We start from the raw sequence: 23,408 nt of genomic DNA, 5'->3' as shown, positions 1-23,408 counted from the left end.
TGTTACCATTTTAAGAAATTTAAAATTTGATTGCCCCCCCCCCCAATGATATGGAAAAAACTATAATTTATAAAGTAGCTTTAAATGCATTGCTCCTTTTAAGTTTCAAATCTGTTGTTTACATGAGCAGATGATTTGTTTTTTAATTAAGCTATGCTTGATTTTTAACATAAGGAAAACGAGAAAAATAGGGGTCCATTAATCTTCATAACATGTTCCACATTAATATTTTTCCAAATATATTGCCTTTTAAACCTTATCAAGTAAAATTCTGAACCTAGTTAATAACAAAATTGAAAAATGTTCTATGTTTCCTGTTTTGCTACATTTGCTCAGGTTAATTTTTCCCCTGATATTTAAGTTGCTTTTACTTCCTAAAATTTATCAGTTCAAAAGCAGATTCTCTTGTCCTAAAACTCTCAAAATTGGAAACAAATACATCCTCCGCATCTGCAAATAGGACAGAAATGGAATCATTGAAGAATAAGAACGTAGATATACAGTGATTATAATTTCCTGAATAAAAAAGAAATCATTAAAACGAAAATAAGACTTAATGCTTTTTATAACGTTATTCGTACAATATTTAGATAGGTTAAGTTGGATATAGTTTGGTCATGGAATTTAGTAGTGGAGGATGCGCTTCAGGAATCATTTAATTGAAAATATTTTTTATTTCCAATATTTAATTGAAACTCTGATGCTCTTATTTGTCATTGAAATACCTAATAAAGGCTGATAACATCCTAATCCTTGCGTTTCAGATTTACATACTAACCCATTAATATAGAACTGCCTCTATGTATAATTTTGGATTGTAATGGTGTATTCTTTTGATATGACTCTATTTTTAGGAGCTATGGGTTATTATATTTCTTAGCATTGGACGTGATCGTCTCTTTCTAGGTTGCTAGCTACCGCTGCAACCCGGGTACCATGCTGACTTCTTGCTACTTTTGCTTTTCTAATCATTTCTTTTAACCAGGCCAAAAAAAATAACTGGCATTTATGTGCCAAGAATTATGACAGAAATTATTCGCATTTTACAAAATGCCAGCGCTATTTGCGTAACACTTATCTCTGCATCAGCATGCTGTACGAAATGTCTGCTGAGAATAGAATAAAGTGAATTTAAACAAAACATTTACATTTGTCTCACAATTTAAAAATTGTCCGTGCATGTATAAGCGGCACAAACCCATTATCACTCTCAACACAATATCTATGGTTATCAGTTTTATTTTGCTGAACTAGGAGACCAAGATTTGCCTTTGAAGAGAATTATTGCCATAAAATAATATTCAGTGTAACCCCCTCAAGAAATGTAAACCCCCCATACCCTGATTTACACAAGAAAACTTTTAGTAATTTTTATAGAATTCGTTTTTTAACAAGGATACAAAGAGGAAGGTAATTTTCGCACTTTAGGAGCCAATTTTCCCTTCCAATTGGTTTACTGGCAATCTTTAATTAATTTAATGTTTTTGTCACAATGATGCCAAGAACAGTTCAGATTTTCTGGATATTCTTTGTCAAACAATGCCCAATGCATAAGTTAATAATTTAACTTTATTTTCTAAATATTTTTAAATTAGAAATATGGTCACTATTGGTCTAGTTCTGATTAAATTAAAAAAACAAAGTTTTTTTTTAACTGAAAGTAAGGAGCGACATTAAAACTTAAAACGAACAGAAATTATTCCGTATATGAAAGGGGCTGTCCCCTCTTCAACGCCTCGGTCTTTACGCTAAAGTTTTTTATTGTTTTAAAAATAAAGTTGTGAGACAGAGTCAAACTTTAGCGTAAAGAGCGAGGCGATGAAGAGGGGACAGCCCTTTTCATATACGGAATAATTTCTGTTCGTTTAAGTTTTAGTGTCGCTCCTTACTTTCAGTTAAAAAAACTTGTTTTTTATTTAATTTCTGAACGTTTTTGAGTTAATGCAGCTTTGATTTTGGCTCACCGTACATGAATAATTAAAATGAAATTCGCATATTAATTTTCCTTTTTTGAGCTAAATGGCTTTCTCGAAATTTTGTTCTGACGTAACTTGCGAATTAACTTACGTAACGAATTTCTATATTCGTATGTTTTTATTACGTATATAAGGGAGTTCTAGGAAATTCTGTACTTTCAAAAGAGCTATCTATTCTAATTAAACGGCCTTTGTGATTCAGGGGTTTGTGATTCGATCAAAATTCGAACTTTAGCGTAACGATATTGACTAGGGGGCAAACCCTCTCATATACGTAAATAATTTCTGTTCGTTTTAAGTTTTAATGTTGATCCTCACTTTCAGCTGAAAAAAACTTGTTTTTTTATTTAATTTCTGATCGTTTTTTAAATAATGCTGTTAAATCTGGCACCCCCTTCATAGAAAATTCCCTTCCCCCAAGGAAACATCCTCTATGGACAGATTCTCCCCCGTAACCCCTACTCCGACCCCTCCCCCCCCACCAGAAAAAAAATCCCCCTGCAAACCCCTGTATACTTCCCAATAACCAATACTATATGTAAACAATGGGCAAAGTTTATAACTTAAGTCCTTCCCCTAGGAACTTTGGGAGATTAAGTCCTCCTCAAAGACATATTAATTAGATTTTCGACTATGCTGAACAAAGTGGCTATCTCAAATTTTGATTGGCTGACGTCGGGAAAAAAATGAGCGTGGGAGGGGGCCAAGTTGCCCTCCAATCTTTTTTGTCACTTAAAAAGGGTACTAGAAATTTTATTTTCTGTTCAAATAAGCTCTCTCACAATCTTCTTGAAATACTGGATCGATACTGTCACCCCTGGGAAAAAAAAATAAAATAAACACACATCCGTAATTTTTCTTCTTGCAAAAAATTTTAAATTCCACGTTTTTGCAGATAGGAGCTTGAAATTTCAATAGTAGTGTTCTCTGATATGCTGAATCTGATGGTGTATTTTGCATTAAAGTTCCATGACTTTTAGGGGTTGTTTTCCCCTCTTTTCGAAAATAACGTAAATTTTCTCAGGCACGTAACTTTTGATGAGTAAGACTAAACTCGATGAAACTTATATATTTGAAATTCACATAAAAATCTGATTCTTTGATGTATCTATTGGTTTCAAAATTCCGTTTTTTAGAGTTTCGGTTACTATTGAGCCGGGTCGTTCCTTACTTACAGTTCGTTACTACGAACTATTTGATACCCGTTCTGTAAACATCTGCTGAAAAGGATGTAAATTGTGTTCGGGTCTCGTGATACGGATGTACATAGCCATGAATGGATTTTACAAGTGTTTTTAATAATGGGAAATTTATCAGATAGTCCAACTATTGATGAGACCCTTGTGCAGTTAGGTGAAGAAAATGAAACAAGTATTGCTACGCTAATTAGTGCCCTAAAAGGAATTCTCAGCAAGGTTAAAAAAATTCCAGGAGATAGGCACTATGCATTTGAAATATGTGAGCGAGTTCAATTCATATATCATCAGCTATTAGAAGAAAAAGCAAATCTCCTGCGCAATGAGAATGTTAATCTTGAAAATATAATTAAATTACAGCAAAAATTGGAAAATAAAGACACAGTGGCTCCATCCTCCTCTGTAAATCGTAGACCATACTCTAGCGTTTTGATAGGTCCTGAAACCTTTAGTATCATTCTTGAGCCAAGTAGTAATGAGGGTATTGATCATATCAAAAAAAAGAGGGAGCCCCCAGCAAAGAGTGTGCAAGATATTAACAAAATAATCAGAAGAGATATCAGCAAATTCTCAGCTAAAAAAATCATACAAGGCCGAGAAGGTAAAATTATTGTTGAACTTTCTTCAAAACAAGATTTGAACAATGCTCTTTGTGTTTTCAATGAAAATTCAGCAGCACTAAAATATACTCCGAGGGAAGTGAAAAAACGCCTGCCAAGAATGCTTGTGAATGGTACTCCTTCATTTAAAAGTAAATCAGAGTGCAAAGAGTTTATAGGACAAAATAATTCAGATCTTATAAATCTCTTTACGACTGGAGAAACCTTAGAAGTGGTTATCATTGCGGAAAAAGGAAAAAGCTGCAGCGTAATATTAGGAATGAGCCCAAAGATCAGAGCAGAAATTTTAAAAAGAGGAGGCCTCAATTTTGGATTTTGACGTCTATACTGCAAGGATTATATCAACCTTATACGATGCACCAATTGTTGCCTTTTCGGCCACAAGAAGTCTGAGTGCAGGGGTGATTTAACGTGCTCTTGGTGCATGGGTGACCGTGATTACAATGACTGTACTAAATCTTTCACTAGCCATCCGTGTTGTCGTTCATGCTATAAACGACAGGTTAAAAGTGAACCAGACCAGTCGTATAACTATAAAAACTGCCCAATCTCTCGAGAAATAACTGATCAATTAAAAAAAAATATCGACTACACAGCGTAAATGCAGAGCGCATCACAAGTAAATAATTTATCGCTTCTTCAGATTAATTTACAACACTCGTATGTAGCTTTATTAGAATTGTATAGAAATATTGAGATAATTAAACCAGATGTTATTTTAGTTCAAGAGCCCGACGTGATTAAAAATTTAAAAGTCTCCTCGGTACCACCAAATTACTGGTGTTTTTCTAAATTTGATCCTTCGAAAAAATTTTATAGCGCAGCAATCTTTGTTAAAAATACGCTGAAAGCAGATTTACATTATGATGTTTCAACAAATGAATGTGTTTTAGTCTCCAATTATATTAATAAGAAGACCTTTACAGTTGTGTCAGCTTATTGTCCTCCTTCATATAAAAATCCCTCCTTATGTCTTTCTCCAATTGAGACACTAGGAAATAGGTCTACATTAATTTTGGGTGGGCATTTTAATGCCAGAAGTCCTCTTTGGCTTTCTAGTAATATTACGGACGGGAGAGGGGCTGGATTGGAATTGTTTTTCGCATGTTTGCCATTAGTTGCTGTAAATGACCCATCAGTAGCAACTTATACAAGATTTAATACCATGAGCCCGGATATAACCGCCGTCGGAAATCGTTTATCCCGTGATATTTATGATTGGAAAGTATTAACTTGCCCCAGTCTTTCAGATCACGGCTATATTTCTTTTAAGTTAAGGTGTACCACTCATGACTCCTCTTTTATAAGTTTGACTGATCAAGAAAAGTTTGAATTACAAATAAGTTTGATCAGGATAAGTTTGAATTACAAGAAAGCGAATTGGAATGTTTTTAGGAAACATATTTTAGATAATATCGACGACATTTTTGCCATGCCTTTGGAAAATAAACAATAGATTGACAGTTGTGTTGAAAGCCTTAAAAATATAATACAAATCGGAATTAATATTGCAATTCCTGAGAAAAAAACATCATTTACAACAAGTATACAAGATGTTGGACCCCAAAATTAACTGAATTAAGGCGTAATTATAGAAGAGCATTCAAAAAATTTAAAATTCACTCAACTGATGAAAATTATCATTCTATGAAAATGAAAAAAAAGAATGTATTCAAATGAAATTAAAAATACAAAACTTGGAGATTGGAAAAAATTTGGTTCAAACAAAGGTAGCTTAGATCTCTGGAGTACAAAACAGAAATATGCTCTAACCACCCCTCTATAGTATCTCCAATCCATGTTGCAAAAGATAATGGTGTGTTTGCAGAATCGTACCAGGAAGCTGGTGAGGTATTCTTTGACAAATGGTTTACCCCCGATGACTGCTGAACGGAAATTTATTATCACCGCCAGATTTGAGGTCAACTCGAATATGTATTTGATAATAACCAAGATAAACTGTCACCAATAACAACTGATTCATTAAAAGATGCTATTAATTCTCTAAAACCGTTGAAAGCTCCTGGCTTAGATGGTATTGTCAATATAGTTATTAAAAAAAACTCTCATGTCTTGGCTCCCACTTTACTTAAAATATATAATGCATGTTTGAATATATAAGGCCTATTTTTTCACTCATCAATGTGCTAAGATCTTACATCTTTTGTCAGAAAACGTTTAAAAGTGACATCTTTGAACAAAGATTTTAAACCTTTGGTCATTTTTGTGCAAGTGTCTTTCATCATTTTGCTCTAATCAGTAGTCTAAGAACAATGATGAGTAGATAATTAAAGTTCTCTCATCAATATTCTATATGGCGAAACAGTGGCGGTCGTCACACTTTTTGCTAATATCAGTGAGCTGTAAGATCTTAGAACAAAGATGAGTTAAAAAACGATAATCTTTGCTGAAAGATGTAAGATCTTAGATGTAAGATCTTAGGTCTAAAAAACGGGCCTATAGTATTTTCCAAGGGATTGGAAAAACGCTAAAATTATAGTTATTCCTAAACGAGGGAGAATTAATGACTGTTTACCGTCTTTTTATTGACCCATCAGCTTGATACCAGTTTTTTGCAAAATATTCGAAAAAATCCTATCATATATTTTGAATGAATTAAGTATTAATAAGGACTGGATTTCTTATAACCAGTTTGGATTTGTTAAAGGTAAATTAACAGTAGATGCTCTGGATAAACTCGTCACAACAGTGGAAGAAAATAATTAGTTGAAGAAATTTACACTTTGTCTTCTCTTTGTTATCAAAGGTGCCTTCGACAATGCATGGCACCCCGGGATTTTAAAAAAGTTATTAGATTTACGCTGCTCTACTCCTCTAGTTATGTTGATTAAAATTTATCTATCATAACGATCAGTTTCCTATGGTGATAAAGCTGATAATATAACTCAGATCCTTTAAAATTCTTGCCCACAAGAAGCATACTCTCTCCTTTCTTATGGTCTATTAATATGGACGATTTGCTTCGTTCAGAGCTACCGACAGGCTGTACAATACAATCGTATGATGATGATATCTGTATAACAATATCTTATAAAGATGTCAATTTCCTAAATCATACTGCAAAAAAGATATTTACACTATTAGAAAAATGGGCTGATGAAAATAGATTAAATTTCGACGCTAATAAATACGAAGCTGTCATCTTTACTAAGAAAAGAGAAATCCCACAGATAAATCTTCGGTTTTTAAGCCATAGAATACTAATAAGTGATAAAGTGAGATACTTGGGCTAAATTCTTGATAGAAAATTACTATGAAATGATCATGTTGGAAGCAAAATAAAAGTCACCAAACGATAATCAAAGAAATTATTATGTTCCATCAAAACCAATCTTGTTATTAAGCTATGTGAACTAATAAATTTATATCAAGATTCGGCTGACTATAAACTAGTGTATGCTCTACCTTTATGGCTGTCCATCAAGTATACACAAAAAAAATGTAAAAAATTCATTGTATTTCCAAAGAATCTCAATGTTTTTGATTTACATAGATTTTTTATCCGCTAAAACTGAGACAATAACAACTTTAGCGGGTTGCCTTCCTATCGATTTTAGAGCCAAAGAGAAATCTCTCACGAGATATTTAAAGAGAGGAAGGCCTGATTACTGGCCAGTGGCCACCCCTCAATAACTTAAATAACTATAATTTAAATGATCATTCTTTCTTGTACTTGTTGCACGTTCAAGCTGCATCCAGACTTATCGTGGCGCCCAGCAGATGACAACATGTCTCCTTCCATGGGTTTCGCTCGAGGGTGTCAGGCTCCACCATTTCCAGCCACTGGCGTTCCCAGCAACGGCCGTATTTTCGAAATCCTCCGATTGGCTCCAGATCAGACTTAACTGTTGCTAGCCACCTCTTCTTTTGGCCTCCTGCCCTCTTCTTCCATGCCGGTAGTGGTAGAAATTTGAGGCATTTTTGGCTTATATGGTTATATGGTCTGCGCATTGTGTGGCCAAACCATCTCAGTTTCCTCTGCTTAACAATGTCGGACACAAGTGGGCGATCCCCACATCTTCTCCTTACTTCTTCATTCAAGATTCTATCTGAGAGGCGGATACCCAGGATATAACACAGGCATTTGTGGTTGAGTGTATTCAAGATCAACGCCTGGGTTGCTTTCAGTGACCACGATTCACATCCTTAAAGGAAGACAGAGAGAGGCATAGCTTCATACACTCGGAGCTTTGTGAGTGGCGATACTTCGCTCCGCTTCCAGAGATACTTCCGTAGTTGAAGGAAGACACTCCAGGCTGACGATATGCGGCTCTGGATTTCTTCTGAAGATTCGCCAGCAGGGTTTACCATCGATCCGAGGTATTTGAACGACTGGACGTCCTCTATCTGATTACCATTTAGGGTCACAGGGGTTTCATCCATCCAATCTGTTCGCATGGATCTTGTTTTCGGTAGGCTTATTTGGAGACCAGTCGAAAGTTCCTTGACTGTCATGTCGTTTATCATAGCCTAGGCTTCTGCAACGGATTCAGCAAGCATGTCCACATCGTCAGCATAGTCAAGATCTGTGATGGAGAGGGAAGGGCTCACTGCAACGCCTTTATACTTGTCCAGGACCCTGAGGATCCAATCGATGACGAAGTTAAACAAAGTTGGTGAAAGGACACAGCCTTGACGTACACCTTCCTCGACCAGGACCGGATATGAAAGATTGCCATCGACTCTTGCCCGGGCCTTTGTTCCAGCATAGTTTGCCTTGAGAAGATTGATGATCTTCTCAGGCACACCATCCTCTCTCATTGATTCCCACACTGAATCACGATGGACCGAATTCAACGTGATAATGAAGTCTATGAAGAAGTGGATTGTTTCCTGCTGGTTTTTAAACCGGTGTTCAAGTATCTGTCGCTGGGTAAAAATATGGTAACGGCAACCCATGACCGGCCTGAATCCCGCTTGGCTGGGTCGAGTTCGGCTGTTTCTGGTGTCTCTGAATCCATTTAAAAGTATGACTGCGAACAGCTTGGCAGCAACGGGGATAAGGTATATACCTCGGTAGTTTTTGCAGTCCATTCGGTCTCCTTTTTTGAAGATAGGGACAATTATTGAGGTCTTCCAGTCATCTGGGATGTATTCACTGTCCTAGCCTTCGGTTATCACGCTATGAAGTTCATCCACCACCACTTCGGGGAGAGCTTTCAGTAATTTGTCAGGAATCCCATCTATTCCTAGGCTTTTATGGTTTTTCAAAACATAGATCGCCTTAATTACTACATCCCTGGAGGGTGGGTCTGTACATACATTTTCATAGGCCTGGTTGTGCGGGGGGCTTTGCGGTGCTGTAAGTGGTTGCTTTCGATTACTACTGTCTTCTGGTCTCAATGGCTCTTGGAAGTGAACTCGCCATCTTTCGACACGTTCCTTGCTGCCTATGAGTATTGTCCCGTCGTTCACCTTAAGTAAAAGGATGGTGGTTTGTTTCTTCTTCCCAGTACAGTTTTCAAGTATCTGACAGAGCTGTCCTGTAATGTTCCGTGATGCGGCTCTTCCATTATGACTGTCAACATTAGCCCAGTAAGCTTTTTTGTCAGCTCTTGCCGATTTGTGACATTCTTGTCGTAGCACTTTGTATGTGGGGGACTTCTTGTTGGTCATTTCTTTTTTCTTGGCGGAGAGTTTGAGTGTATTTTCTGAGATCCATTTCTTGGTTTTACGCTTGACAAACCCAAGTATGTTTGAGGCAGCTTCATTGATGTGGTCCTTGAATTTGTTCCATTTCTTCTCAATCTTGATCTTGGGCAGTTAGGGCACTGATCAGTCGGGGTTGTCTCCTCAGTGTCGTCTTGAAGGACAGCGAAGCGGTTTGAGAGTTCAAGGACAAATGCTCCTCGGTACTCATCTACTTTCAGCTTCGAGACGTCTATTTTCTGGTTTGGCACAGAAGTCTTCTTTGAGCTAAGTTTGTAATTTAGCCTTGTCTTCAGCAAGAACTGGTCAGATCCATTTTTCGATCCCGTGTCAGCACCTCTCTGCACTCTCGAGTCCAACACCATGGATTTCCATCGTTGGGATATAAGGAGATGATCTATTTGGGCCTAAATCAGGTGTTAGATAATCTATTTGGGCCCAACGGCTTGTGCCTAAGCCAGGTGTTAGCCACAGCGAGATTGCTCTGAATTGCGAACAGCAAAAGCCTGTTTCAATTTGTGCACCTGTCTCCGCGGCCGTGCTTGCCGATCACCTGTTCCGAGTTATTCAGCTTTCCGCCGATTCTGGCATTGAAATTGCCTCCAATTAGGAGGATATCTTTCCAGGTAATATTATCAATGACTGTCTGCAGGTCACTGTAAAACTGATTTTTTTGCTGTTCAGTGGCATCTCTTATTGGGGCGTAAACGCTAAGGATAGTCAGATTGTTCGTGCGACCTTTAATTCTTGCCCTACGATTCTCTCAGACACAGGCTCATATTCGATGAGCCCAGTGATTACTTTGGGGGACAACAGGATACCTAATCCTGCTCGGCCAGATCCATCTAATGCTCCCGAGTTATACAAATAGATCGCCTTCCCAGCCGAGGATTCAAGGGTCAAGATGTTACGTCCATTTTAGTCTCGTCTCAGAAACGCACAGAATATCAAGGTTATAAAGATAAAATTCATCAGCTACAAAAGCTTGTGTCAATGAAAATTTAATCGAGCACAGGTTCCAGCAGCCAATATTCAGGCCTTGTCTTCTTGATAAGACGGTAGCTAGCATACTTTTCGACGAGAGCGCCATTCTCGTCATATCGCATAATACCGGGGATGCCGTAGCCAAACTTTTCATCACATTATACGGGCTCGCAAGTAAATTTTATATTCAATAATTCCCTTTCTACTTCTAATAATTTAAATGAAATTCGGAAAACCTTACGTAAAAACCTATATATGAAATGGTATGAGTTATTTTGCCAAGCTGTTTTTACTGATCATACCACAGTTTATAGACAGTAAGCTTATCGCAGATAATTTCTGGTCTTCGGTCTCGGTGCGAACAAAAAGCTCCTCCCACTTGTTTCTGCCTTAGCGGATTAGTCTGTTATCGTCAATCACTGAGAAATGGTTACCAAGTGCATTATTCGTAATAGAGGGTTTCCATTTGTTTCGTGTCCAAGAGAAATCTGACTTGTCTACCCGCGAAAAGATCTGATAACGCCTATGTTTCTATCTGCAAAAACGTTCTCCGGAGCACTCGCACCCCTGTCCGGGTTTTTATAATGGGAGAGATAGAGAATGATCATACTGCTAATTCTATAAACTGTGGATCATACTGACCTTCTTCTAGTCAAAAAAATTACTCCTAATTATAAACTGACACAAATTGTAAATGGTCACTGTAAATTAAATTCATTTTTATGTAGGATTAATAAAAGTAATTGTTCCAATTGCGATTGTGGTGAAGAGGAGACTTTATATCATTATATTTTTGAGTGTAAATTTTTTGAAAATGAAAGAACTGAAATGCAATTTAAATTACAAGGTTTCCCTCACTCTAATAATTGTAATATTACTGTTATCTAGTTCATCAAAGAGGCTCAGTATGCCGTTTTGGTATACTCTAACCTAACAAAAAGACTAGATATTGTATAATTTTTTTATCCTTCATTTAATTACTATTAAGCGCTAATAATTGTTGTCGAATTATTGTTTTTCCTTTTTCCTTGCTTTTTTGTGGTGTTTAGTATTTTGCTTGTGATTTTCAGTTTTTGATATTTTATGCTATAATTTGCAGATTAGATAGTGAAATACTCTGTACGGGTTTAATCACTGAATAAAATCATTCATTCATTCATGGTCACTATTTTAATGTGGGGAATATGTTACGATATAATGTTATGCAATCTTATGTAATTATACAGCAGCATTAGCGGTGAATCTAGCTAAAAAAAGCCGAGTGTATACAACAACTACCTTCACCCACCTAAAAGCTTGATTTCACCATACTACTGTAGTCCACAGTAGCTCATCGCTGACCATTTTAGGAAAATCAATATCAGTGCTTATATTTATGATTGTTTAGTTTGTGTTTATTGTTTATAATGTATTGAGGAATGTTTTTAATTCACCAAGTAGTGTGTTTGTCAAATAGTTGAAAGTGAAAATATTTTAAAGAATTTTTTTCTGTAAAGTACAAATTATATTCTGGCTTTTAGAAAGCATAGGGTTTAGAACCCTACTCATATTAATTTCTGCTCGTTTTGAGTTTGACTTATTTTAATTTCTGTTTGTTTTGGGTTTCATTTATTTATTTATACAGATTTGTGTTAGTTGTATGCTTGGTAAATTATTTGATTCTATTTTTGTTCATTTTTGTTTCAACGGAGTTCTTTACTTTTTTTTGACAAACTTATTTTGTGTAAAAAGTTTTTTTGATTAATTTCTGTTCGTTTTATATTGACATAGTCTTTTTCAGGGAGAAAGACTGAGCCTCTTCTGAAAATAAACAACCATCCCTTCCATAGAAACCTTTAATTTCATCTGGGCATAACTTACAACCCTTGCCCGTAATCTCTGGGGTTTGTTTCAACCCCAAAAGCCTTGTTATATGATATTTAGACTATTTTGAATAGAATGGCTATCTCAAAATTTCTGTTAGACGCATTTTCGGACAATATGACGTGTGTGTAGGGGGAAAGGGTAGCTGCCCTCTGGTCACTTTGACTCTTAAAATGAGCACTAGAGCGTCTGATTACCAATCAAATGATCCCCCCTTGAAGTTTATATGACCACACTTACTATAAAATCCCTATATGTTCCCAGGGCACAAATTACAACCCTTGCCCTGAGGGCTGGGGGGATTTTTTATCCTCAAAGACATAATTTCCAGACATTTCTGATAGGCTTAACAAAATGGCTATATCCAAAATTTGATTGAAAGTGTTTGGGGAAATGATCGGCGTGGAGGAATAAATTTGCCCTCTGATCATTTTCGACTAATAAAACAGGCACTAGTCCCCTCAATTTCCAAACGAATGAGCCCTTTTTGAAGCTTCTACGACAAAACTTTCTAAGAAACTTTATATTCCCCAAGGGCACAGCTTACGACCCTTATCATAAGGGCTATCGGGGGAGGTTTGTCATCCTCAAAGACATAATTTCCAGACCTTTCAACTACGTTGAAAATAATGGCCATATAAAAATGTTGATCGGAAATGTTTTGAGAAATGATTGGCGTTGGGAGGGGGGGGGGATTCTTCCTCTGATTACTTTCACCTATTAAAAAGGGCAATAGCCCTCTCAATTTCAAATCGAAAGAGCCCCTTTTGAAGTTTTTACGACAACAATTCTTATATGGCATTATATGCCCCAGGGCATAGCTTACAATCTTAGCCCTGAGGGCTGCCGGGGGTTGTCATACAGAAAAACATAATTTCCAGACCCTTCAACTACGTTCCAAAAAAATTACTATATCAAAATGTTCATCGGAAGTGTTTGGGGAAATGATGGGAATGGGGGGGGGGGAGGGGGGCAGTCATCCTCCGATCGCTTTAGACTATTAATAAGAGCACTAGCCCTCTCAATTCTCAATTGAATTAGTCCCTTTTGAAGTTTCTACGACAACGCATCTAAGTTTTGACGTTTCTAAGACCTAATTTCCAGAACTTTCAACTGCGTTGAACAAAATGTCTATCTCAAAATTTTGATTGTATGTGTTTGACAAAATGGTGGGCGTCAGAGGGGGGTAGTTGCCCTCCAATTACTTTCGTCTATTAAAAAGGCCACAAGCCATTTCAATTTCCAATGGAATGAGCCCTTTTTGAAGTTTCTACGACAACGCTTTCTATTAAACCTTGCATTCCTTTAGGGCATAACTTATAACCCTTACGCTGAGCGCTGTGGGGGGAGTGTCATCCTCAAAGACATAATTTCCAGACTTTTCGCCTACGTTGAACAAAATGGCTATCTCAAAATTTTTATTGGATGTTTCTGGGGAAATGGTGGGGGTGGGAGGGGTGAAGGTTTTCCCCCAATCACTTTTGACTATTAAAAAGGACACTAGCCCTTCGAATTTTCTATTACAACGCTCTATAAAAACCTCATATACCCCTAGAGCATAACTTACAACCCTTGCCCTGAGGGGTGTGGGGGGGGGTTGATCATCCTCAAAGACATAATATCAAGAAATTTCAACTACATGGAAAAAAATGGCTATCTCTAAATTTTGATTGGATGTGTTTGAGGAAATGGTGGGCGTTAGAGGGAGTTTAGTTGCCCTCCAATCAGTTTAGACTAGCCTATTTAAAAGGGCACTACCCCTTTCAATTTCCGATTGAATGAGCCTTTTTTGAAGTTTCAACGACAACATTTTCTATAAAAAAAAACCTTATATGCCCCCAGGGTATAGCTCACAACCTTAGCCCTGAGGGCTATGAAGGGAGTGTCATCCTCAAAGACCTAATTTCCATAACTTTCATCTACGTTGAACAAAATGGCTATCTCAAAATTTTGATTGGATGTTTTTGGGGAAATGATGGGCTTGAAAGGGGGGCTAGTTGCCCTCCAATCACTTTCGACTATTAAAAAGGGCACTAGCTCTTTCAATTTCCAATCGAATGACCCCTTTTTGAAGTTTCTACGAAAATGTATTCTATAAGAACCTTATATGCCCCCAGGGCATAACTTATAACCCTTGCCCTGAGGGGTTTGGGGGTTTGTCATCCTCAAAATCATAATTTCCAGAACTTTTAACAACGTTGAAAAAAATGGATATCTCAAAATTTAAATTGAATTTGTTTGGGGAAATAGTGGGCGAGAGAGGGGGGTTAGTTGCTCTCCATTCACTTTCGACGATTAAAAAGGGCACAAGCCCTTTCAATTTTCAATCAAATGAGCCCTTTTTGAAGCTTCTACGATAACACTTTCTGTAAAAACCCTATATACCCCCAGAGGATAACTTACAACCCTTGCTCTGAGGGCTTTGAGGGGGTTATCATCCTAAAAGACCTAATTTCCAGAACTTTTAACTATGTTGAACAAAATGAATATCTCAAAATTTTGATCGGTTTGGGGATGCGGTGGGCGTGCAAGGGTGGTTAGTTTCCCTCCAATTACTTTCAACTATTAAAAAGGGCCCTAACCCTTTCAATTTTCAATCGAATGAACCCTTTTTAAAGTTTTACGACAACGCTTTCTCAAAATTTTCAAAATTTTTTTATCTCAAAATTTTGATCGGTTTGGGGATGCGGTGGGCGTGCAAGGGTGGTTAGTTTCCCTCCAATTACTTTCAACTATTAAAAAGGGCCCTAACCCTTTCAATTTTCAATCGAATGAGCCCTTTTTAAAGTTTTACGACAACGCATTCTACAAAAACCTCATATGCCCCCAGGGCATAACTTACAACCCTTGCCCTGAGGGCTGTAGGGGGTTGTCATCCTTAAAGACATAATTTCCAGAACTTTCAACTACGTTGAAAAAACGGCTATCTCAAAATTTTTATTGTATGTGTTTTGCAAAATGGTAGGCGTGAGAGGGGGGGGGGGTAGTTGCCCTCCAATAACTTTCGACTATTAAAAAGGCCATTAGCCATTTCAATTTCCAATGGAATGAGCCCTTGTTGAAATTTTTACGACATCACTTCCTATATGACATTATATGCCCCCAGGGCATAACTTACAACCTTAGCCCCGAGGGCTGTTGGGGGTTGTCATACTCAAAAACATAATTTCCTGACCCTTTAACTACGTTCAAAAAATTACTATCGGAATTTGGAAGGGTTTGGGGAAATGATGGGAATGGGGGGGCATTCACCCTCCGATCGCTTTTGACTGTTAATAAGGGCACAAGTCCTCTCAATTCTCAATTGAATGAGTCCCTTTTGAAGTTTCTACGACAACGCTGGCAAAGACCTAACTTCCAGAACTTTCAACTACGTTGAACACAATGTCTATCTCAAAATTTTGATTGGATGTGTTTGGGGAAATGGTAGGCTTGAGAGGGGCGTTAGTTGCCCTCCAATCACTTTCGACTATTAAATAGGGCACTAGCACTTTCAATTTCCAATCGAATGAGCCACTTTTAAAGTTTCTACAACAACGCTTTCTATAAAACCTTTTATGCCCCGAGGGCATATCTTATGACCCTTGCGCTGAGGGCTGTGGGGGGAGTGTCATCCTCAAAGACATAATTTCCAGACTTTTCCACTACGTTGAACTATGAACCCTTTCAATTTTCAACTGAATGCGCCTTTTTTGAAGTTTCTGAGACAATGTTTTCTATAAAAAAAAAAACCTTATATGCTCCCATGGCATAACTTACAAACGTAGCCATGAGGGCTATGGGGGAGTATCATCCTCAAAGACCTAATATCCATATTTTTCATCGACGTTGAACAAAGTCGCTATCTAAAAATTTTGATTGGATGTGTTTGGAGAAATGGTGAGCTGCAGATGGGGGCTAGTTGCCCTCCAATCACTTTTGACTATTAAAAAGGGCACAAGCCCTTTCAATTTCCAATCAAATGAGCCGTTTTTGAAGTTTCTATGACAACATTTTTTGTAAAAACCTTATATGCCCCCAGAGTATAACTTACAACCCTTGCCCATAGGGCTCTGAGGGGGTTGTCATCCTAAAAGAACTAACTTCCAGAACTTTTAACTACGTTGAACAAAATCGATATCTCAAAATTTTGATCGGATTCGTTTGGGGAAATGGTGGGCGTGAGAGGGTGGTTAGTTTCCCTCCAATTACTTTCAACTATTAAAAAGGGCATTAGCCCTTTCAATTTTCAATCGTATGAGCTTTTTTGAACTTTTACGACAACGCTTTCTATAGAAACCTTACATGCCCCCAGGGTATAACTTAAAACCCTTGCCATGAGAGCTGTGGGGGGTTGTCATCCTCAAAGACATAATTTCCACAACTTTCAACTACGTTGAAAAAAATGACTATCTCAAAATTTTGACTGTATGTGTTTGGGAAAATGGTGGGCCTGAGAAGGAGGTTAGTTGCCCTCCAAATACTTTTGACTATTAAAAAGGCCACTAGCCATTTCAATTCCAATAGAATGAACCCTTTTTGAAGTTTCTACGACAACGCTTTCCATAAGAACCTTATATACCCCCAGGGCATAACTTACAACAACCTTGTCCTGAGGGCTCTGGGGGGGGGGGAGGGGGTTGTCATCCTTAATGACCTCATTTTCAGAAATTTTAACTACGTTGAATAAAATGGCTATCAAAAAATTTCATTGTATGTGTTTTGGGAAAAGGTGGGCGTGAAAGGGGGGTTAGTTGCCCTCCAATCACGTTTGACTATTAAAATGAGCACTAGCCCCTTGAATTTCTAATCGAATGCGCCCCTTTTCAAGTTTCTACCACAATGCTTTCAATAAAAACCTTATATGCCCCCAGGGTATAACTTGTAACCCTTGCCCTGAGGGCTCTGAGGGGGTGATACTCCTAAAAGACCTAATTTCCAGAACTTTCAACTACGTTGAACAAAATGGCTGTCTCAAAATTTTGATTGGATGTGTTTGGATAAATGGTGGGCATAAAAGGGGTGTTAGTTGCCTTCCAATCACTTTCGACTATTAAAAAGGGCACTAGCCATTTCAATTCCAAATCGAATGAGCCCCTTTTGAGGTTTCTATGACAACGCTTTCTATGAAAACCTTATAGCCCCCAGGGCATAATTTATAAGTCATGTCCTGAGGGCTCTGGGGGGGGTATCCTCCTCAAAGACCTAATTTTCAGAACTTTCAATTACGTTGAACAAAATGGCTATCTCAACATTCATCATTTCTTGGTTTTCTCGGTTGACCACTACAGTGAATGAAGCTGCAAAACAGGAGTGAATCTCGAGAAAAATCTTTGGGGGCCCACTATGGCAATTGTACCAATAAGCAAAATCTTGGGGGGGGGAGCCAATGTGACAAAGGTGCCAATAATTGACCAAATGGACAAATTTATTTTTAAAAAACAGTGAAAAACAGAAAAAAATGAAAGGGCATCAGGAAAAATCTTTGGGGAAGGGTCCCCTACATCCACCACTGCGGATCCAGGGGAAGGAACACAATGCAATCTATGCAGAAACGCCATGCGATCTATTGGGAGTGCTATCCCAACCCCTCCTCTCTCAATGCAAACCTAAGATTAGGAACTTATAAAAAGTAGAACGAATGCTCTTGTTCTTCAACACGTTCCAATTTAAATGAGAGTTTAAATTCTATTACAGGTGGCCTTTAAAAAGAAGCCGAGAGAAATACAATTGACTGTCAATTATATTCTAAAACATGGAAAATAATGCTAAAGACAGTGTTTATATTTATAAAAGCTTCTACGAAGAGAATGAATAATCTTACAAAAAAGAAATTGTTGACTTAATTTCTTAGGTTGATTTAGCTTTCTAGCTTTATTGCTTACTTCTATAATCAATTATCAAATTGACAAGCCATGGGATTGGCAATTTCGTAATATTAATGCCAAGATGTAAGTAATGCCGTGTGCATTGATTTGAATCATGTAAATATCAAATTTTTCAAACAGAAATTCTGTGAATGAGGATTTAGGTTTGCCTTTGATGTAAGGTTAAAATGGAAAAGAAACCAAAGTATAAAGGATACAGTTTGCAAAGTCAATATTCATTTGTCTTAAAGATTTCACAAATTGACATAATTTGGTAACTTAGAAAAAGTAGAACGAATGCTCTTGTACTTCAACATGTTCCAATTTAAATGGGAGTTTAAATTCTATTAGTGGTGGCCTTTAAAAAGAAGCCGAGAGAAATACAATTGACTGTCAATTATATTCTAAAACATTCAATTTCATGCTAAAGACAGTGTTTATATTTATAAAAGCTTCTACGAAGAGAATGAATAATCTTACAAAAAAGAAATTGTTCGCTTAATTTCTTAGGTTGATTTAGCTTTCTAGCTTCATTGCTTACTTCTGTAATAAATTATCAAATTCACAAGCCATGGAATGGCAATTTCGTAATATTTATGCCAAGATGTAAGTAATGCTCTGCGCATTGATTTGAATCATGTTAATATCAAATCATATTATTTCAATTCTGCTATGATAAATTCCGTGAATGAGGATTTAGGTTTGCCTTTGATGTAAGGCTAAAATGCAAAAGAAACCAAAGTATAAAGGATACAGTTTGCAAAGTCAATATTCATTTGTCTTGAATATTCCACGAATTGACTTAATAATTAAAAAAGCTTACCTTTGTCATCAAAGATACCACTAAAATTAATGCAAAAACTCTAGTGTTCATCATATGCATACTTACAAGTTACAAACTTGTCAACTCCTTTTATCAAGTATTTAGTCAAAGCCAAAGCATTTCAAAGCATGATTATGATAATCTTATTTTTGAATGATTTTTGACTTGCATTGTTGGTCAAATTACATACATTTTATGTTTATCTTTGATATCACGTAATTATTATTACGAAGAGATTATACGTTTTTATCAATTCATTATCTTATTTTGTAAGAAATAACAAGGGATAGCAAACAGAACTACATATTCAAGCCCGAGAAATCAAGTTTTAGCATATTGCAAACTATGCGTGGGTAAGAGGGAATGAAGTTGTGGATAAGGTGGCATCTCAATATATTGATTTACCACTACCAATTCCAATTTGTACCCAAGGCCATATCCATTGGGGGTCATGGGGTTTGAGCTCTCCTGAAACTTTTGTCTGACTTGTGAGAATCCTGGAGATAGCTGGAGTTGTGGTTTTTCTCAAAGGGGGGGGGGTCAAATTTAGACTTTGCTGCTCTTGTTTGCACCTTTAAAAAAAATAGGAAGACACGGCTATGCATTACCCTGTAAAAACGCAGATTTTTCTTGAAAAAAGAAAAATATACTTGGAAGCAATCAATCCATAGAATCTACGGTTAGGAAGAGAAGACTCTAGAATATTTTTTCTTTGAATGCATAAGAATCAAACTTCACGTCCAAAAGTTACGAAAGAAAGCATTTAAACTGAAAATTCCAAATGACATTGAAAAGTTTATGTCATCATGCTTTTTTCCGTAAGAGAGGGATAGATACATATTTGAATTAATTAAAAAAACTTTTTCCACAAAATAAGTTTTTCAAAGAAAAGTAAAGAACTCCATTCAACAAAAAATGAGCAAAAATAAAATCAAATAATCTATCAAGCGTGAAACTACCACAAATCAGCATCGATAAATAAATGAAACCCAAAACGTACATAAATTACAATAAAATTATAGTAAACTGCAAATTTTGTTCTGACCTTGGGAAGGCATAGGGGTTTTGCGCCCAACTTATGTTAATTTCTGCTCGTTTTGAGTTTGACTCGGTTAATTATTGTTATTTCTGTGCGTTTTGGGTTTCATTTATTTATCAATGCTGAATTGTGGTAGTTTTCACGCTTGATAGATTATTTGATTTTATTTTTGCTCATTTTTTGTTTAAGGGAGTTCTTTACTTGTCTTTGAAAAACTTATTTTGTGGAATTTTTTTTTAGAATTAAGTTCTGTTTGTTTTATATTGACATAGTCTTTTCAGGGAAAAAGAAAATAATACTTTAAATCTTTTCGTTTCTTAAGACTTTATAGTTTGGCCTTCTATTTGTATGCTGGAGAAAAATTTTAAGCAATTTTTAACAACATACACCCTTTTTAAAATCTGGACACAAATAGTACTGTTTAATTTAGTTTCATACCTCCTTTAGTTGACCTGAAATGGGAAACTTGATACCATTCCAAAAGAATCTGTTTACTTTCTTTGATAACTTGGATACACTTACGCTATTTTGATTTGGTTAAATTTTAAGAGCAAAATTGGGAGGGTTGGTGTGGGTGGGTTGTAGTGGAAGAAGCATTAATTGCCCTCCAATCAGTTTCGACTATTAAAAAGGGCACCAATCATTTCTATAGCTAATTCCAATCGAATGAGCCCTTTTCGAAGTTCCCACGACAACTCCTTCGATACGAAGTGGCCTGGTCTAAACAACAACAAAAATAATACATTATACCCACTTCGATCTTTACTATAATTAAATAAAAAAAACAAGTTTTTATTTAATGAAAATAAGGAGCGACATTAAAACTTAAAACGAACAGGAATTATTCCGTATATGAAAGGGGCTGCCCCCTCCTCAACGCCTCGTTCTTTATGCTAAAGTTCTTTAGTTTTTTAAAAAATAGAGTTATGAGACAAAGTCAAATTTTAGCGTAAAGAGTGAGGCGTTGAGAAGAGGACAGCCTTGTCATATAGGGAATATTTACTGTTCGTTTTAAATTTTAATGTCGCTCCTTACTTTCAGTTTAAAATCTTGTTTTTTTTATTTAATTTCTGATCGTTTTTTAGTTAATACAGCTTTTATTTTGGCTCACCGTCATTGAATAAGTAAACAAAATTTGCATAAAAATTTTACTCTTCTTTTGCTAAATAGATGTCTCTAAATTTGGTTCTGACGTAATTTACAAATTAACTTACGTAACGAACTTCTATATTCGTATATTTTTCTTCTGACAAAAAATACGTTGCAGATATAGTTGCAGATTTTTACAGATATGAGCTTGAAACCTATGTAATAGGGTTTTGTGATATGCTGAATCTGACGGTGGGATTTTTATTAAAATTCTTTCACTTTTAGGGGATGTTTCCTCCCTCTTTAAAAAATCAGGTAAAATTTCTCAGGCTCGTAGCCTTAGATGAGTAATACTAAACTTAATAAAATTTATATATTTAGAATCAGCATTATAAGCCCATTCTTTTGATACATTTATTGACATCATAATTCTGTTTTTACAAGTTTCGATTACTATTGAGCCGTATCGATTGTTTTTTTATTACGTATATGTTATTACGTATATGAGGGGGTTCTCCCCTTGGTCAATACCACGCTCTTTACGTTAAAAGTTAAAACAAAATTTTAATTCACATACCCCTGAATCACAAAGGCCGTTTAATTAGAATAGATAGCTCTTTCGAAAGCACTAAAAAAAACTGTAGCGTAAAGAGCGAGGTATTGACTTGGGGGAGAACCCTTCATATACGTAATAATTTTTGTTCGTTTTAAGTTCTAATGTTGCTTCTTACTTTCAGTTGAAAAAACTTGTTTTTTTTAATTTAATTTCTGACCATTTTTTTAAATAATGCCTGGAAATCTGGCGCACCCTTCATAGAAATGTCCCTTACCCCAAAGAAACATCCTCCACGGAAAGATTCTCCCGAGTAACCCCCTCCTCAGTAGTAAGGCCCCAATGCATTGAAAACCTACACGCAATTTCACAAGCCTGAGGCATGGATATGTGTGTGTAGGTTTTCAAGTAATTGGGTTACCAGGGTAAGAGGTAATTTGAAATATCATATGGAATTTGCTTGAAGCTATATACTTTGCGTGCGCCCACCGTACCAAACAGGTTGGGTATAATCTGTTTTGGTTCAAGTTTTTCCTGACACAATTAACTGAATTTCTATTTCATGATATACAAGTTTTTTTTTTTTAGGTTAAGTCCGTGTCGGAAAAACCGGTGTGTCTTTTTAGTTGCCAATTATTTTTTTGTATATATTCGGGTTTCAAATTAGATTCTTCAACAGTTCTGAATAGTTTATTGAACTTAAAACTAGTGACATTTTTTGTAAGCATTTACATAGAAAATGGATAATTCTAAGCAATTTCTGGTGAGTAAAATTTTCTCATTATTATAATAAAAGGAAATTGTCTTGTCATTAAGTTAAGGAAGAAATTCTTTCCTTACACTAGAACTAAGGGTACTTATGCACTTAGAAGCCTATTGTTTTTAGGAGCTGAAACCTCTACATAGTTCCCTTATAGGCTGAAATTTACGGTGCGATTTTTATCAAGATCAGTGGGCCTTTTTAGAGATGTTTTTAAAAAAAAGTGCTTAGCTTTCGATTGGTAATTTGGGATTAGAATAAACTGTTGATTCTTTTAATGTATTAATTGTTACAAAAGCTTCTTTTTTATCAAGATCAGCGGCTTTTTTTTTTTTTAGGGGTGTTTTTTAAAATACTTCCAGGCCAGTATGCATTTACGGTGTGATTTTTATCAAGATCAATTAAACTTTTTAGGGTTGTTTTTGAAAAATTGCTTAACTCTCGATCGGTAATTTGGGGTTAGAATAAAATGTTAATTCTTTTAATGTATTAATTGTTACAAAAGCTTCCTTTTTAGAGTTTCGGTTTGTTCCTTACTTATAGTTCGCTACCATGTACTGCTGGAAAATGTATTTCAGTGATATTTTTAGATCATAGTAGCCTAATGATGCTTTTAGTCTTTAGAAGAAGAACCAAAACAATTTAGAATCTATTACGACTTCTTTCGTCTTCGATAAGTGCGTGGATAAAAATTCTAATTGGCATTTTTTGTTTTTTTAATTCACAAAATGGTTGGTTTAAGTTTTCTTTTACAAGATACTCAAGCAGGAAGGATGGGGTACATAGATAGGGAGTAGGGCTCGCCTAATGATGCTTTTAGTCTTTAGAAGAAGAACCAAAACAATTTAGAATCTATGCTGCTTACCTTAGTTTAAGAGTTGAAAATCATTCTAAAAAAAAAATCTAAATTTGTAACAATGAGTATTTTATTTTGATAATAAAGGAAAATATAAATATTTATTTAATTGAAAAAAATAAATGTTTTACAC

At 36.2% G+C, this 23,408-nt stretch overlaps 1 protein-coding gene across 2 annotated transcripts in view; it reads right to left on the bottom strand.

Moving 5' to 3' along the window:
• The window catches only part of Gnpnat (glucosamine 6-phosphate N-acetyltransferase), a 54,647-nt gene extending 35,493 nt beyond the window's left edge, over positions 1-19,154 (bottom strand). Inside the window, exon 1 of one of the 2 annotated variants that reach the window (XM_089090581.1) lies at positions 19,045-19,154. The gene's annotated coding sequence lies outside the window, so the exon portion shown is untranslated. Of the gene's footprint in view, positions 1-18,978 lie in introns of both variants that reach the window. The other variant, XM_089090583.1, reaches the window with a different exon arrangement.
• Between the last annotated feature and the right edge of the window lie 4,254 nt (positions 19,155-23,408).

This window comes from Artemia sp. Qi Xiang Cuo, chromosome 6, assembly GCF_049724085.1.
Source record: "Artemia sp. Qi Xiang Cuo chromosome 6, ASM4972408v1, whole genome shotgun sequence".
Lineage (NCBI taxonomy): Eukaryota > Metazoa > Arthropoda > Branchiopoda > Anostraca > Artemiidae > Artemia > Artemia sp. Qi Xiang Cuo.
The sequence above is the reverse complement of the archived record's forward strand: the minus strand, read 5'-3'. Positions and strand labels throughout refer to the sequence as shown.